At 55.2% G+C, this 14,696-nt stretch overlaps 1 long non-coding RNA gene and 1 other non-coding gene across 2 annotated transcripts; both read left to right on the forward strand.

Moving 5' to 3' along the window:
- Nucleotides 1-2,807: 2,807 nt before the first annotated feature.
- Nucleotides 2,808-2,880, forward strand: TRNAG-UCC (transfer RNA glycine (anticodon UCC)). Its single transcript has one exon. It is a non-coding gene; the product is annotated as a tRNA-Gly (tRNA).
- Nucleotides 2,881-7,920: 5,040 nt separating this feature from the next.
- LOC125961349 (uncharacterized) lies at nucleotides 7,921-14,389 on the forward strand. The gene is made up of 3 exons (XR_007471942.1): nucleotides 7,921-8,671; nucleotides 8,942-11,405; nucleotides 13,436-14,389. It is a non-coding gene; the product is annotated as an uncharacterized LOC125961349 (long non-coding RNA).
- The last annotated feature ends 307 nt before the right edge of the window (nucleotides 14,390-14,696 follow it).

A 14,696-nucleotide genomic window follows, 5' to 3' on the forward strand; every position in this document is an offset into this window, starting at 1 on the left:
TTTGGCAGCCCCTCTGGCCTCCACCCTCCAGATGCCAGTAGCATCCCCTCTGCTGGTTGTGACAACCAAAATGTCCCCAGACATGACCACACGTTCCCCAGGGGTGGGAGGCAAATCGCCCTGTTAGCCTGCAAGGAGAGATTATCAGGGAGCGAGGCGGGAAGTGAGGAGACCTGTGAGGAAGGGTCCGCGACAGTCCAGCCTGGGAAGCTGGTGGTGGGTGTTGGGGAGAAGCCATTGGCTCTGGATCTAGTTTGAAGTAGGAGCAGACAGGAGGTGCTGACAGGTTGGATGGCGGTTTTCTGGCTGAGCCACTGGGTCCAGGAAGCCCGGAGGCTGGAGCTGTGTGATCTGTGTCGGGTGGGAATGGAGCTGGGTCTGGACGTGTGGGTCCTGGGAGTCATTGGGCTGTGGGCCTTGGTGGAGCAGGAATAAAATACCAGAGCTCACTGAGGGGGAGGGTCAATGAGAAAGTCCTGGATTTGGGGAGTTCCCTGGTGGTCCAGTGGTTAGGACTCTGTCCTTCCACTGCAGGGGGCACGGGTTCGATCCCTGGTCAGGGAACTAAGATCCCACGTGCCTTGAGGTGCAGCCGAAAAAAAAAAAATCCGAATATAAAGAAAGTCCTGGGTTTGGCTGCACAGGTGCAGGGAGAACTTGTCACGGCCTCCCCTTAGGAAGCGTGGCATGCTGGGCCGCCCCTCACCCACGTGATCTCATCTGATTCTCACAGCAGCCTTTCAAGGCTGGAGCCCTTGGTAGCCCCAGTTACAGATGAGAACGCAGGGGCCCAGAGAGGCTGATTGACTTGCCTGAGGTTACACAGCAAGTCAGGCATAGGGATGGAGAGGAAGCCAGCCCACCCCGATGCCCAAACCCTGGTCTGCATCCAGCCCCTGGTGGCGGGCTGGGTGGGGGCGGGGGTGGCTGTCGAGGGGAGGGAGGCTTTATTTTCTAACTTTGCGGTTTTCTTTATTTTCTAAAGTTTCTGCAGTGAACATGTTTCTCTTTTGCATTCAAAAGGAAACAAAACCAAGAAAGGGGTGTTTTGACTTGTCTCTTTTTAGGAGACATTCCTTGTGAGGTTGTTCCCCTGCTCACCCCACAGAACAGCTGACTGGCTCTGGGTCTCAGTTTCCTGTCGGCAGCATCGCTGGTGGGCTGACACAAGGAAACAAACTTCAGGGAGGGCAAATTAGCACGACTCTCAGGAGAGTAAATAGGACTCCTCTGAGATTCTTCTAAGAGCTGATCATCTAGAAAATACTTGCCTGAAAAAAAAAAAAAGGAAGTACTTGCCTAAGTCCCCAAAGACATGGATGGGGTGGGGTCCACCCCAGCATGGTCTGTGGTAGCAAAAACAGGCAACAACCTAAAAGTTCATCAAGGGGAGCCTGGAGAATAAGCTGAGGTGCCTTCCCAGGATGGAATACTACGCAGCCGTGAAAAAGAACAAGGCTGCAGGGAGGTGCCCAGGATATATTGTGAAGAGCCTGGCGCTGTACAATGTATATCTTGATACTATTTGTAAAACAAAAACAACATAGGAAAACAACATAGGAACGGGAAGAGATGTGGAGTTGTTTGTGGATTCTCAGACAATCCCTGGAAAGTACCGGAAGACACTCTTAACAGGGGCAGGGCTAAGGGTCAGAAGCAGGAAGAAGTCTTGGTTTTTTCTTTCTTTCTTTTCCTCCAGTTGTTATTATTTATTAATACAAAAGAGTTCAGGCCAACAAAGAAAACATAAAGTCTAACATCCTCACCACACAACCCAAGAAAGACACTATGGAGAGAACTGCACCCTGGTAACCCCTCCCAGTTACTTTCCTCCCGGCTCACAGGAACTGCTGTTCTGAACCTGCAATTTATCCTTCCCATGAGTGTCTTCACTTTGCTATGCACTTAGCACCCCTTGAATTTTAACTGAGTTTTGTACTTTGTTTTCTGTGTGGGTTACCTTTCCCCTCAGGGATGTAGAAAATTAATTTCAAAGAAGTTTTCTTGCATTGTCACCCCTCCAGATTGCTCCTGGAGCTTCAGTTTCCTGGAACAGAGGGCTGCACCCCTCGTCTGGGCCCCCATAGGCCCCGAGCAGAGCAGAGGAGCTGGCGGTGGAGCAGATCAAGTCCTGGGCACAGCAGCTCTAGCTCGCTCGCTGGGCTTCTGCAGGCCCGGGGCGTGGAGCCAGCAGGCTGGAGCCAGGCAGCCTCCCGGGCCTCCTCACAGCCGCTTTTGATAAAGCCCCTCTGTGCACAGGGTGGGGGGGCCCGGCCGGCTGGAGCCAGCTCACATCTGGAGGCCAGCACAGGCCTGGGGCAGCCGGCGCGGCTGACAGTGGCGCCACCCCGAGCCACACGCCCGGCACTGGGTAAACAGCCCCGCGCCCACCCAGCAGCTCACCTTTCGCCCACAAGGCTGCCTTTCTTCTCGGACCCAGGACGAGGCCACCACGAACATTCCTCCCAGCACAGGGCAGAACGGGCCGCTGACCTCGAGGCTGGGCCGAAATCTGAATCCAGGTACCAGGCGATAGAGGTGGGCGTGGGGGCCGTGGGAAAGCACCTACTATGTGCGGGGCACTGAGCTCATTTCAGGTTCACTGCTGCCCTGGGAGGGGAAGCAGGTGGCTGAGAGTGTGTGCACTGGAGCTAGAAGACCTGGGTTCAAATCCCACCTCCAGCTGTGTGACCTTGGGCAAGGCACTCAACCTCTCTGAGCCTCTGTTTTGTCCTCTGTAAAATGGAAATTATAATAGTCCCTCCCTCAGCAGGTTATGGGAATATTAAAGAAGTTACCCTGGGAATTCCCTAGTGGTCCAGTGGTTAGGACTCTGCGCTTCCATTGCAGGGGGCCCAGGTTCGATCCCTGGTCAGGGAACTAAGATCCTGCATGCTGCATGGCACGGCCAAAAAATTAAATTAAATTTTATAAAAAGGAAGTTACCCTCAGTCAGTTGCTCAGAAGAGTTCCTGGATTGTAAATGCCTGATACTATGACTTCTCAGTCACTCATTCAACAAAGCTGAACTCAGGGTGTTCTGTGCTGGGTACGAGGGTTAAGATGGTGAAAATGGGGGATTCAGCCCTCACTCAAGGAGCTGCATCCCTGCTCAGCTGACGAGGCTCCGGCCCAGCCACCCAAGGGACATCCAGGGCCAGCCTGGGCTCCAGGCCAGGGCTCCACACTCCTTTCCCTAGGGATCACAACCCATTATCTGCCTGGGGGCAGCAGGCCGGGGTCCTCACCTCATGTGCCAAGAGGTTGGTGAGTGGGGGCAGGAAGCAGCCACATTACCTGACTTCAGACCAGGTGAATCCTCTCCAGTCACACCGAGCTCTGCATCCTCCTGGCGGCAAGGCCCTCACCACGTCCTGTTGCCTCCATGACGGGGCAGGAGCAACAACACAGGTACCTCCTGACCCTCCGTGCCCTCATCTGCCAGAGGGGCGATAGCACAGGTACCAGTCATGGCGTGGCGCTGGGGAGGCTCTGTGAGTGAGGCCACGGGAAGGGCACAAAGCCTGGCACAAAGGAAGAGGTCTGAGTGGAAGCCAGGGTGGCTTCCCAGAGGAGGCCATCGTGCTCCCGGGGGTGGGGGTGGGGCGGGGGAGGAGAAGCAGGAATCAAAGGAGGCTCAGGGAGAGAGAAAGACAGAACTGAGCCCCTGCAACGTACACAGCCCGCACTGCCCGGAAGTTCACGAGAGCCAGGTCACTCTTCCAGCAATCGGCAAGGTCTGTGCTCTAGCCATCCTCATTTCACAGATGAAGAAACTGAGGCCCGGAAAGCAAAACTAACTTATTCCCTCAGGGACTAAAAGCCAGAGTAGGATTTGAACCCAAGAGGCCATAATGCCTCCCTCCCTCCTGCTCTCCTTCCTCCCTTCCTTCCTTGGGTCTTTACTGCGCCCCCAACTGTGTGCTGGATTCACAGACACAAGCAAACCCAGGGTCAACCCTCAGGAGCCCCTGCCTCACACCTCTGTCAACCACCAACCTGGAACCGTCCCTTGCCCTTTCTGGGCCTCGGTTTCTCTCCTCCGAGCAATGGGTTCAACTGCTACAGCCCCTTCTGGCCCAGCATCCTGACTCAGGGCAGAGGGATGAGCGGCAGCCAGGGCCGGCTGGCGGGGGCCTCCCTGCCCCAACCAGGCAGGCTGGGGGTCCTCCACCTGCTGCCACCCCCCAGTCCCCCGTGAACCTGCTCGCCAGGCTGGAGCCAGCCGCCATCTGGAGCGACGGGCTGTTTATGGAGCCAGGCGGCGGCGGCCCTGGCCCTGACCCCGCCAATCTGGAAGCGATTAGCGGCCCAGGCTGGGGAGTATTCGGAGTTCCAGTCAGTGGGTCGGGAGCCCCCCCCAACCCCACACCCTGCACCACCCGGAGCCAAGGCCGCTCTGGGGGTCTCCGAGGAGCCCCCTTTCTTGCAGGGCACTCCAGCTCGGACCTGCTCCAGGGCCTAGAGCTCTGAAAACCAGCAGCGGGGAGGCTGGGCCACACACAGGCCAGGATGCGGGGGTGGATGGAGAGGGTGGGCAGGGGGGAGGGGGGAGAGCTGGGGCCTTCCTGGAGGAAACCTCGCACAGAATTGCTTTCTGGCATGTTTGGTTTTGAATATATATACAAGTGCACAGAGGAAACACACACACAGCTCAAAGAGCACAGAGGGTGTAAAATGCATAGAGTGAAAAGTCAGTGTCCCTCCCCTCCTCCCCTCAGGTCCCCACTCCCCAACCAGACAAATCGAATGTTTTCAGTGTCTAGGAGCTCATTCTGAGGTGGTGTGAGCGTCTACACACACATCTATCTAGTTATTCTTGCCTTTTTCTGCAACCGGCTGCCCACTTTACGTTCTGTCCTGCCACTTCTCCCTTGGATTAATCCAATATTTCTACCACTACTGCTGCTAATAATCATAATGTTAATATGATTGCTGATTAATAATGGCAGCAGGGCTTCCATGGTGGCGCAGTGGTTAAGAATCAGGCTGCCAGTGCAGGGGACATGGGTTCGAGCCCTGGTCCGGGAAGATCCCACATGCCGCGGAGCAACTAAGCCTATGCGCCACAACTACTGAGCCTGTGCTCTAGAGCCCGCGAGCCACAACTACTGAAACCCGTGCGCCTGGAGCCCGTGCTCTGCAACAAGAGAAGCCACCGCAATGCGAAGCCCACGCATGGCAAGGAAGAGTAGCCCCTGCTCGCCACAACTAGAGAAAGCCTACATGCAGCAACGAAGACCCAACACAGCCAAAAAATAAAGAAAAATTAAAGAGAAAAAAAATAATGGCAGCAAAGGTTTCTAGAGGACTTATTATGTGCTGGGCACAGTTCCAGGTGCTTTACATGGATTAATGAATGAATCATAAGAGTGAAATGCTCCTGTTGGGAAGTTCTATCACTCTCGTCATCCCCATTTTGTAGATGGGGAAACTGAGGCACAGCACGGCCAGGAAGCTGCCCAGTGACACACAGCAGTGACTGGCAGAGCTGGGATTCAGGCCCAAGCAGTCGGGCTCCCAGGTCTGTGCTCCGAAACTCTTCACCATCCAGCCTCTCCCGAGGCTCCAAATAGTTCGCCGTCTGGAGGATCAGGCGGTTTTGACGAGGCCTTGGGTGATGTACCGTTGGGTTGTTTCCATCTTGGGCTGGTGGTAAATGTGCGTGAACACCCTCGTGTGAGGTCGTGCCACATGAAACCGGGGGGAGGTCCATTCTCAGAAGGGCCTGGCCAGTCACAGGGGTGAGCGGTGCAAGGGCAGAGGGCCACTGCCCAACTGTCTTCTGTGGTGGACGGAGGTGATGCCGACGCCTGATCCAGATCCCTGGAAGAAGGGAGGAAGCCTCAGCTGCCACATCCTGGGCCTGTTTCCAGGGAAACGCAGGCCCCGCCCGGCACATCCAGGGTTCCTTGGTCTGCATGAAGCCTGCCCTCCTGTTCTCCTCTGATGGGTGGACAGGACTCCAGGCTCCCTTCCAGTCTTCCCACCTCCAGCCTCACCCCTCCGGTCCCAGCTCCATGCTGCAGCTGGAGCAAACCTTGCAAAACCTAAATCGAGTCAGGCCTCTTCCAGCTCAACTCCAGTCACCCTCCTTTTCCCTCCCCTCCATCCAGGCCAAGCCACAAGTAGGTCCCCAAAGTGCCATGCCCACTCACCCACAGGCTTTCGCACAGGCCGGTCCCTGCCCCTGGAACGCCCTCCTCACCCTTCATCTGGCTAACTTTCTCCTCAGCCTTCTGGTCTGAGCTCACAGCCTTCCCCAAACCCCCAGACTGAGGTAGGCAGGGCCTCCCCTGATCCCTGCTGCCCGGGCCCCTGTGAATCTTAGCTTGAATCACACTGTTGTCTGATGGCTGTCTCTCCTGACGAAATATCAGCTCCAGGAAGACAGAGATTTTTACATGTTTTATTCGTTTCAGGATCCCCAGAGCCTAGAGCAGAGACTGGAGCACAGTAGGTGCTCAAACAATTTGTTGGAAGTGTGAAGGTATGAATGAATGAATGAGTCAGTGGGGAGCAATCTGTCAGCAGAATGCCTGTCCTGAAGTGCGTGGGGTCCAGGCCTATCCCTGAGGGGAGGGGGAGGGGAGTACAGCTGGGAGAGGAGGAAATAAAGAAGGGTTTATAAAGCACCTACACTACTCAGGCACTTTCTCGTTCCTTGGGCCTGCAAGACGCATCATACAGATGAGGAGACAGCCCCCTTCATTCGCTCCACAAACCCATCCTTCAGTCTCCAGACCCTGGGCTGTCACCCTCTGCAGGGTGACAGCAGAGAACAAGCCAGGCACAGGCTCTGGTTTCTTAAAGCTGGTGGGAAAGGCAAACCCAACAGGAAGTGGGACAGAATGAACCAGAATTAGTGCCTGGGCACCTGAGCAACACCACTCCAGAGCCAGCCGCTGATGTGAACCCTGGCACCACCCGAAGTGACCTTGACACAAGTGACGGCTCTCTGTCCCCTCTTCTGGGTGTTCAATGACAATAATGATCATAGCACTTACGTGGCGCTTACTGTGTGCCAGGCCCTCATCTGAGCACTTTACGCAGATGGCTTGTTTATTCTCACCAATCCTCCGAGGGAGGGACTGTTAGCATTCCCATCTTACATGTGAGGAAACCAAGGCCCAGAGAGGTTAAGTGACTTGCCCAGGGACACACAGAGGTAGGCCCAGGAAGGTAACATTGTGAAGTCACACACAGGGTCACAGATGTCAAATTCAGGATGAAGCCACCTTTGGAGGGAGGGTGGGGTCTCCCACGGTCTCTGCATGTTTCATTTCTCTCTTGGAGGTGGGAATGTGGCTGCTTATGCATCATTTCTGGACTTTTTTTGCAAGCACTCCGCAACAGCACATAGCCACCAGCCACATTACGTAGAGTGACTAACAGTGGACACAGGGCTGACCTTTGACCCAGCTCTGTCTGACTCGGGGCTGAAACCAGCCTGGGTGAGGGGGCCCCTCCCGGCCCCCTTCAGCCTCTGGGCCCTCCAGGCTCTCAGTGACGCAGCTGTGGTGGCGTTTGGCAACCCGAGCTGCCCGCAGTTACGACAGCCCCAGCATCTGCCAGCAGGGGCGGGGTGGGGGGAGCCCCAAGCCTACCCCTGCCTCTGCCAGTTCGGTTGACCCCTCCTCCCAGCAGCCCCTCTCCTGGCTCCACCTTTCCTCAGAGTCTTCACCAGCTGATATCACAATTGCTGACAGTGACCAGAAAGTCAGCGAGCGCCTTGAGGGCAGGACACCTGTCTGTGCTGTCACCACTCTCTCCCCAGAACCAGCGTACAGCTGGCACTCAATAAGTACTTGCTGAACAAACAAATGCAAAACTGGATAAATGAATTGCAACCCCTCCCTCCCTTTCTTCTTTCCTTCCTTCCTGCCTTCTTTCCACAGATAGTTATTGAGCACCTACTATGTGCCAGGCTCTGTACTAGGCACTGGGAGACACAATGGTGAATGGAATAGGCAGAGAACTCTGTCCTTGAGGAGCTCATGTTCTAAAGAGGATGCTGGGACTTCCCTGGCGGTCCAGTGGTTAAGACTCCGCACTTCCAAGGCAGGGGGCGCGGGTTCGATCCCTGGTTGGGGAACTAAAATCCCACATGCTGCGCAGTGTGACCAAAAAAAAGAAAACAATTTTAAAAATATAGAGAGGATGCTAGTCACCAACGCAGTCATCCTGCAAACAAAGTGCAGAACTGCAGCTGGAGAAGGCGCAGGGGGATGAGGCTCTGGGTGCCATGGGCACCTGTAGCAAGTGGCTGGACCTCTGGGGGGGTGGGAGTGTCTCCTGGTGGAGGTGTGACCCTGCAGTGGTTCATTGGGCAACACAAAGTTTGCATGTCCTCGGGAGGCTCAGCGAGGACAGCCGCGGGAGTGAGTGGGACACACGTTATACAAGAGGAAACCCTGGGGCGCTGACCCTGCCCTCCCATCCCGGAAGGGTCTCTGAGGAAGTGACGCCCTGAACACAGAGCCGGATCCGTGGCGACCGCGAAGAATCTTCCCTTCCCGGCAGAGGCACCAGCCATGCAAAGGCAGGAAGGCTGCCACACCACACCCCTAGGAAGCTGGAGGCTTTGCACGGGATGCCCCGCTCTGGCCTGGCTTTCTCCTTTTGTGGAAAGGGAACAGTCGCCCGCCCACCCCCACAAGCGGGGATGCTGGTAGGTTCTCTGGGAGCCCTTTATGCGCTGGGCAAGGCACTTGATCTAAATCGTACAGGGTGAGTTGTTTTCTCCCAGTCTTCCCCGCTAAGCTGTGAGCCCTGTGGGAGAGGGCCCAGCACAGCCTGCACACAGTAGGTGCTCAGGGTGCGTCTGTGGATTAAATGAGCCAGTGAGTCTCAGATTCCTCATCTGCGCGATGGGGTAATGCTGGTGTGGCCAGGGGGAAGGAATGAACTTCACATTACAGCTTTTGTTTCCTCTCCCCAGTTCCTGGTGGTGGGTCAGGCCTCCGTGGACCCCCTCGAGTCCTGGAAGATGATCGTGTCTGCGGGCTTGGGGAGACGGAGAAGAGAGTGTAGACTGAACAGCTCTCCAACTCCAGACTTTGAGGCAGGATCCTGAGGTACTTAGAAGGAAATGACAAGCAGCCTCATTTACAATGGAAGGAAACTGAGGTACAACAACAAAATAATAAAATCTAATGCTTACTGAGCTCTTACTCCAAGCCAGGCACAGTGCTAAGCCCTTTGACCCAAGTTCTTTCATTTAATCCCCCCAACGATCATCACTGTCGGAAGCTAATACCGTGACCCCTATTTTACAAGTGTGGGAATGAAGACTCGGGAGGTAAGTCAAGACCATGCCTCCTGTTAATGGGGGATCTGGGATGAGCATGCAGATCTGGCTTCAGAACCCAGAATCATAAACCCGGCACTTCCTGAGGGGAGGTGGGGGTAGGAGGGAAGGGATGGGGGCCACCTGGGAGAGACAGACGATAAGCCCTTGTCTGAGGGCTAAGGGCAGTGGAATAAATAATTGCAAGAGTGAGGGACCCAGGGTCAGTTCCATGTTCTTCCTACCCTGGATGGCCCAGGGCAGTTTGGAGAACCCCGATTCTAGCCCACCCCAGCAACCTAGAATTTACTCTGCTTCGTTCATTCATTTATTCATTCATTCAATCATTCAGTCAACAGAAAACAAAATACAGGATGACACAGATCAAATATATCCCTGTAAACAATAAATGTAAATGGGTTGAATGGTCTATTAGAAAACAAAGACTCATATTAGATCAAAAATCAAAATCTATTCATTTATTCATGGGCCAAATATTTATTAAATGCCTAAAAGATTCAAGGTCCTGTTTTAGAATCTAATGATAGAATGTAAAAATAAAATTTCTGTTAAAGAAGGAAAAACACTGGGGAAAGGAGATCCAGGGAGAGAGATCTGAAGGTGCAAAAACTGTGAGGCTGCAATGAGTTGGAGGATGGAGGAGCCGAAAAGGGGCCGGTGTGGTTGGAGAAGAGCACTAGTGAGCAAGCGTAGGGGGGTGAGGCAGGCAAGGCCTGCCAGGTCAGGTCCGGAGAGCAGAGGCAGCACCAAGGGGGGCCGAGATGCAGAGGAGCCGGGTCCTGCTTACCTAGAGCTGTGGGGCAGCGACCGCTCCTCACTATTCCAGCAACCCCAGCTGGGACTCTTGACCCTTCCCCAACTGAATGCAGCCAAGATGACCTCGCCCAGCCTCCTCCCAGGGAAGAAGACTTACCATGAATTGAAGGCCTACTGGGTGCAAGGCTCTGCCATGGGTGGTTTACATGCTTAATTAGCTCATTAAGTCCTGCCATCAGGTTAGTTTTCTCCCATTCTGCAGAAGAAAAAAACTAAGCCTCAGAGAGGTAGAGTGACCTGCCTGAAGCCACACAGCCAGACAATGGCAGGCCTGAAGTTTGAACTTGGGGTATCCAACACTATGGAGTGCCTTCCTGGCACTGCATAGCTGCCTCCCAGGAAATGGCAGTGGAGAGGTCTCAGCTGGCTGTGTCCTCACGTGTGTCCCCTGACCTCTACGACTTCAATTCTCCATCTGGGAACCCGCATGCCAGGTCAGTGTCGAAACCTGGATGACTCCCTCCCTCCAGGACGTGGAGTTCCAACGTGCTGAGCTAGCGCTTCTGATTCCACCCCCACAATGACTCCATTTGACGGAGGAGGAAACTGAGGCTCAGAGGGGGAAGTGATTCTGCAGGGTCACGGCCTTGGGACTCCCGAGGGCCTGGGACTTTCGTGAGTCTGTTCATTGGATGCTAAGAATGAGGACCCCCCCAAGGATGCAGAGAATTTGGGATGGGGTGGAGGGACAGGAACAAGGATACACAGGCAGTAAGGGAGAGCAGGCCTGGAACCCAGGACACCAGCTCCCAGCCTCTGCCCCTCACTGCATCCTGGGGAAGGCGGGGGCCTGGCCCCTGGGTCCGGATTATTTCCTGAGAACGGGGAGGGGCCACGGGAAGTCTCCCCGCATCACCCCACTCAGGTCCTGCCCAAACAGGAAATGCCAGGCAGTCCCCCCACCCACACCCCAGGACCGTGGGAAAGCTTTGCCTGCGATCCAGTGCTTCCAGCTCTGGCCCAGCCTCACTGGGGATCTAGACCCTAACAGGGCCTGCGTGACCTTGGACAAGGTCCTTCCCCTCTCAGGGCCTCAGTCTCCCGCTCTGTAGTCACAGAACTCTGCCACCTCCCGGCTGTATGACCTCAGGCAGGTGTCTGTGCCCTTCTGAAGCCCAGCTCCCTCTTCTGTAAAGTAGGGGACGGTACACACAGAGTGTGCTCCACCCACGGAGCCATTATCACCCCAGGCAAGGGTGTGACAGGGGAGGCCTTTGGAAAGATCCCTATGGCCCTCTGGGAAAGACGAGGAGCTTCCCTGGACTCAGGACCACACCAGGTACCTCTCTGCACCTCACTTTCCCAATGTGTAGAAGAGGCAGAGCCAGGGCACGGGCTGAATCACAGGGATTGGATGCCAGGAAGGGGGGGCAGGGGGGAGGGGGCGGTTTCAGGCCACAGGGGAAGGTGGAATGAGACAGATTCAGAAGAGGTGCAGATGCCGGCTTTGGGAAGCCTGGAGAATGCGGCCTCCTGATTATTTATTGCTCTTTCCCAGTGAGAAAAGGTAGCCAGAATAGTGGAGGATGGATGGGGGATAGGGCTGGACCCCGCTTCTTGGGGACTTGCAGGGCTCTAATAGGCGGCAGGGGTGAAGGCGGCTTTGTTGCGCCTCCTGGTCCTCCCAGGCAGGAAGCAGGCGCTCCGAGCTGCCAGGCCTTGGATGGGTAGTTCCCAGAGCCTCCTTCTCAGCAAACCATGACCCCATGGAGTCAGTTGAGGCTGGCAGCTCAGAGAGGCACAGCAACTTACCCTAGGTCACACAGTAGAGTTGCCACCACTTCTTCAGACCCTCCCTAGACAAAGCAGGAGTCCCAACTATGAACAGGAATGAAGACCCCTGCCAGTTCCATGCTGGGGGGCAGCTTGAGCCCCAGACCCTGAAGAGACTTAGGGAAACTAAGGCACCAGAGAGGTCCTCTGGCTCTGAGGCACCAGATGTGCAGTGGGCTTCTGTATTTGGGCCTCTCCACCTTCCAGTGCCAGGTATGTCCTGGGGCAGAAGAACCTGGGAAACGGGCTCAAGCTCTCTCATACCATCTTACAACCAGTGCCAAATTACAGCACTTCTCAGAAACTGGCTTCTTTGTTGTAAAGTACAGTAGAAGGTGTAAAGATGAGAGATACCAGATATGAAGCGTGCCCAGAGCATAGCTTAGTAAACTGGGGCTATGGTAGCTATTATTGTTAGAGATCTGTTACTTAATCCCCCTGAGCCTCAGTTTCCTCATCTGTAAAATGGGTTTAATAGTCCCTACTACAGAGTCCCACTGAGGATTCCAAGAGTTATCCCATGTAAAGCACTTACCGTGTGTCTGGCTCTTTTCTTCCACTTCTATTCCAACATCCCAGTGCCTGACACATAGTAGGAGCCCAATATGTCTTAGCTGTATTATTATTATTTACTGTTATTATTATTATCGCCCTGACTCCAGCTGTCTGAGATCTTGGGCAACTCACCAACTTCCTGCCTTGCTCAACTTCACTTTCCTCCTTCATAAAATCAAAATACAATAGTGCCTGCCTCCCAGAGCTGGACAAGGATGCATTCCTGCATTCCACAAACACTTATTAACCGTTTTTTTAGGAACTGGGGATATAGCTGGGAACAAAACAGAAAAAAAAAAAAAACCTAAAAAAACCTGTCTTCATGTAGCTGCCATGCTCACGGGGCAGACAGACAACATAAATTGGTATTTTATATAGTGTGTTAGAAGCTGATAAGGGCAGGGAAATGCAGTCTGAACACGGGCTTTAGTAGTTTTACGTGGTGAGGCTGGATGACGACGAGGAGGGGTGGAGAGGGTGAGGGGAGGCCACGCTGGGCCTGTGGGCTGTGTGTGTGGGGGCGGGGGGCTTTCTGTGTGGGGTGGGAGCCCTGGAGTGTTCTGAGCAGGGGAAGGATGTGGTCTGACCCAGGTTCCCCAGCAGAAAGTGTACTATAGGTGGATAAGGAGGGGTATGCAGGGGAATGAAGGGGGGTGCCAGGAGATGGCGGGATGCAGGGGGATGAGGGGGGAATGCAGGGGGAAGGAGGGATGCAGGGGGATGAAGAGGAATGCAGTGGGATGAGGGAGGATGCAAGGGGGGATAAGGGGGGATGCAGGGGGATGATGGGGGGATGCGGGAGGGGGATGAGGGGGGATGCAGGGGGATGATGAGGGGATGCAGGGGGATGAGGGGGGGATGCAGGGAGCCCCGGAGGAGGTCGCTGCAATAAGAGGATGGGGCTGAACCAGAAGGGCAGCAGAGGAGGTGGGGAGACATGGTAGAATCCTGGGTCTGTTTTCAACCTCAAATCTTCCTCAGGTGGATTTTCATCCCTCTTTGGCAGCTGAGGAAACAGAGCCTCAGAGAGAACTGGTGAGAACCCCGGGATTCCAAAGCCAGGCCAGGCCCCAGGAGGCCACGAGGCCTGGGAAGTGCTGCCCAGGGCCTTGGGCTGTGGCCCAGACAAGCTGGAAATCCTCACCTCTGGGGCCACCCCTTGCCCAGACCTGCCCATAAGGAGCAGTTGAGGGGCGCAGACCCTCACCCTCTGCTCCACAAACCTCTGTCAAACCTGCTGCCTGGGACACGGCTCCTCCACTAGGATGCCTGAGGATCATTCCCTTACCATTAGATAAGCAAGAAACTATCAGTACAAATTACATCAATAAACTCCATGCTCTAGGATGTTGAAGCAGATATTATCACGAACCCCAGCTGAAAGCTGAGGACAGAGTGGGGGCGGCGTCACTGCCTGAGGTCACGCAGTGGCAGGATTGGGACTCAGACTCCCAGATCTGCGGTCCCAGAAGCTGAGCTCTTGTCAGAGATGTAGAATGAGACAGGCTGTGCAGAGATTCCACTCAGCCCCTCCTTGTGAGGTAAGTGGGGAAACTGAGGCCTGGACAAGCTCAGAGACTGCCCTTAGCCACACAGAGACCCCAAAGCAAGTCTGAGAGGCTGCTTCCCACGAGCTGGGCTGCTCTGGGCCGTGCAGGAAGTGGCCAGGGCTAGGACAGGCCCGCCGCTTTGATCAGCTTTACGAGCCGTGGCTGTTTATGGAGGCCCGGGCCCCCACCCCCTGCCACCTGGGACTGGGTCTTGTCACCAGCACTCGGGATATTAGGAGTCCCAGGAGAGCCTGCCAGCCGGGGTCTGGGCCCCATTTCCTCCAGCCTGGCCCTTGCCCTGCCCCTTGGCCTCAGCCCCTGGGAACAGGGCAGGAGGGTCCCCTCAGGACGGATCCCCTCACGGAGGGGCCTCCTGGCAGTTCCTCTGCAAACGCAAAATGAGCTCTCAGTCCCACCCCAAGGCCTTTGCCCTTGCAGTGGTACCGGCTGCCTGGAGCCCGCTCTTCCCGTGCTGCCCCTCCTCCAGGTCGCCCCTCCCTGTCACCGCCTCAGAGGGGCCTCCCTTACCCCTGTCTAAAGCAGCTCCCACCCCATCACCCTCTAACACAGCCTCCATTTAATTCTTCATTGCCTATATCACTGTCTGGAGTTTTTTGTTTGGGTTTTTTTTTTTTTTTTTTTTTGGGCCACGCTGTGCGGCTTGCATGATCTCAGTTCCCCGACCAGGGATC

This window comes from Orcinus orca, chromosome 16 (assembly GCF_937001465.1).
Source record: "Orcinus orca chromosome 16, mOrcOrc1.1, whole genome shotgun sequence".
Classification (NCBI taxonomy): Eukaryota; Metazoa; Chordata; class Mammalia; order Artiodactyla; family Delphinidae; genus Orcinus; species Orcinus orca.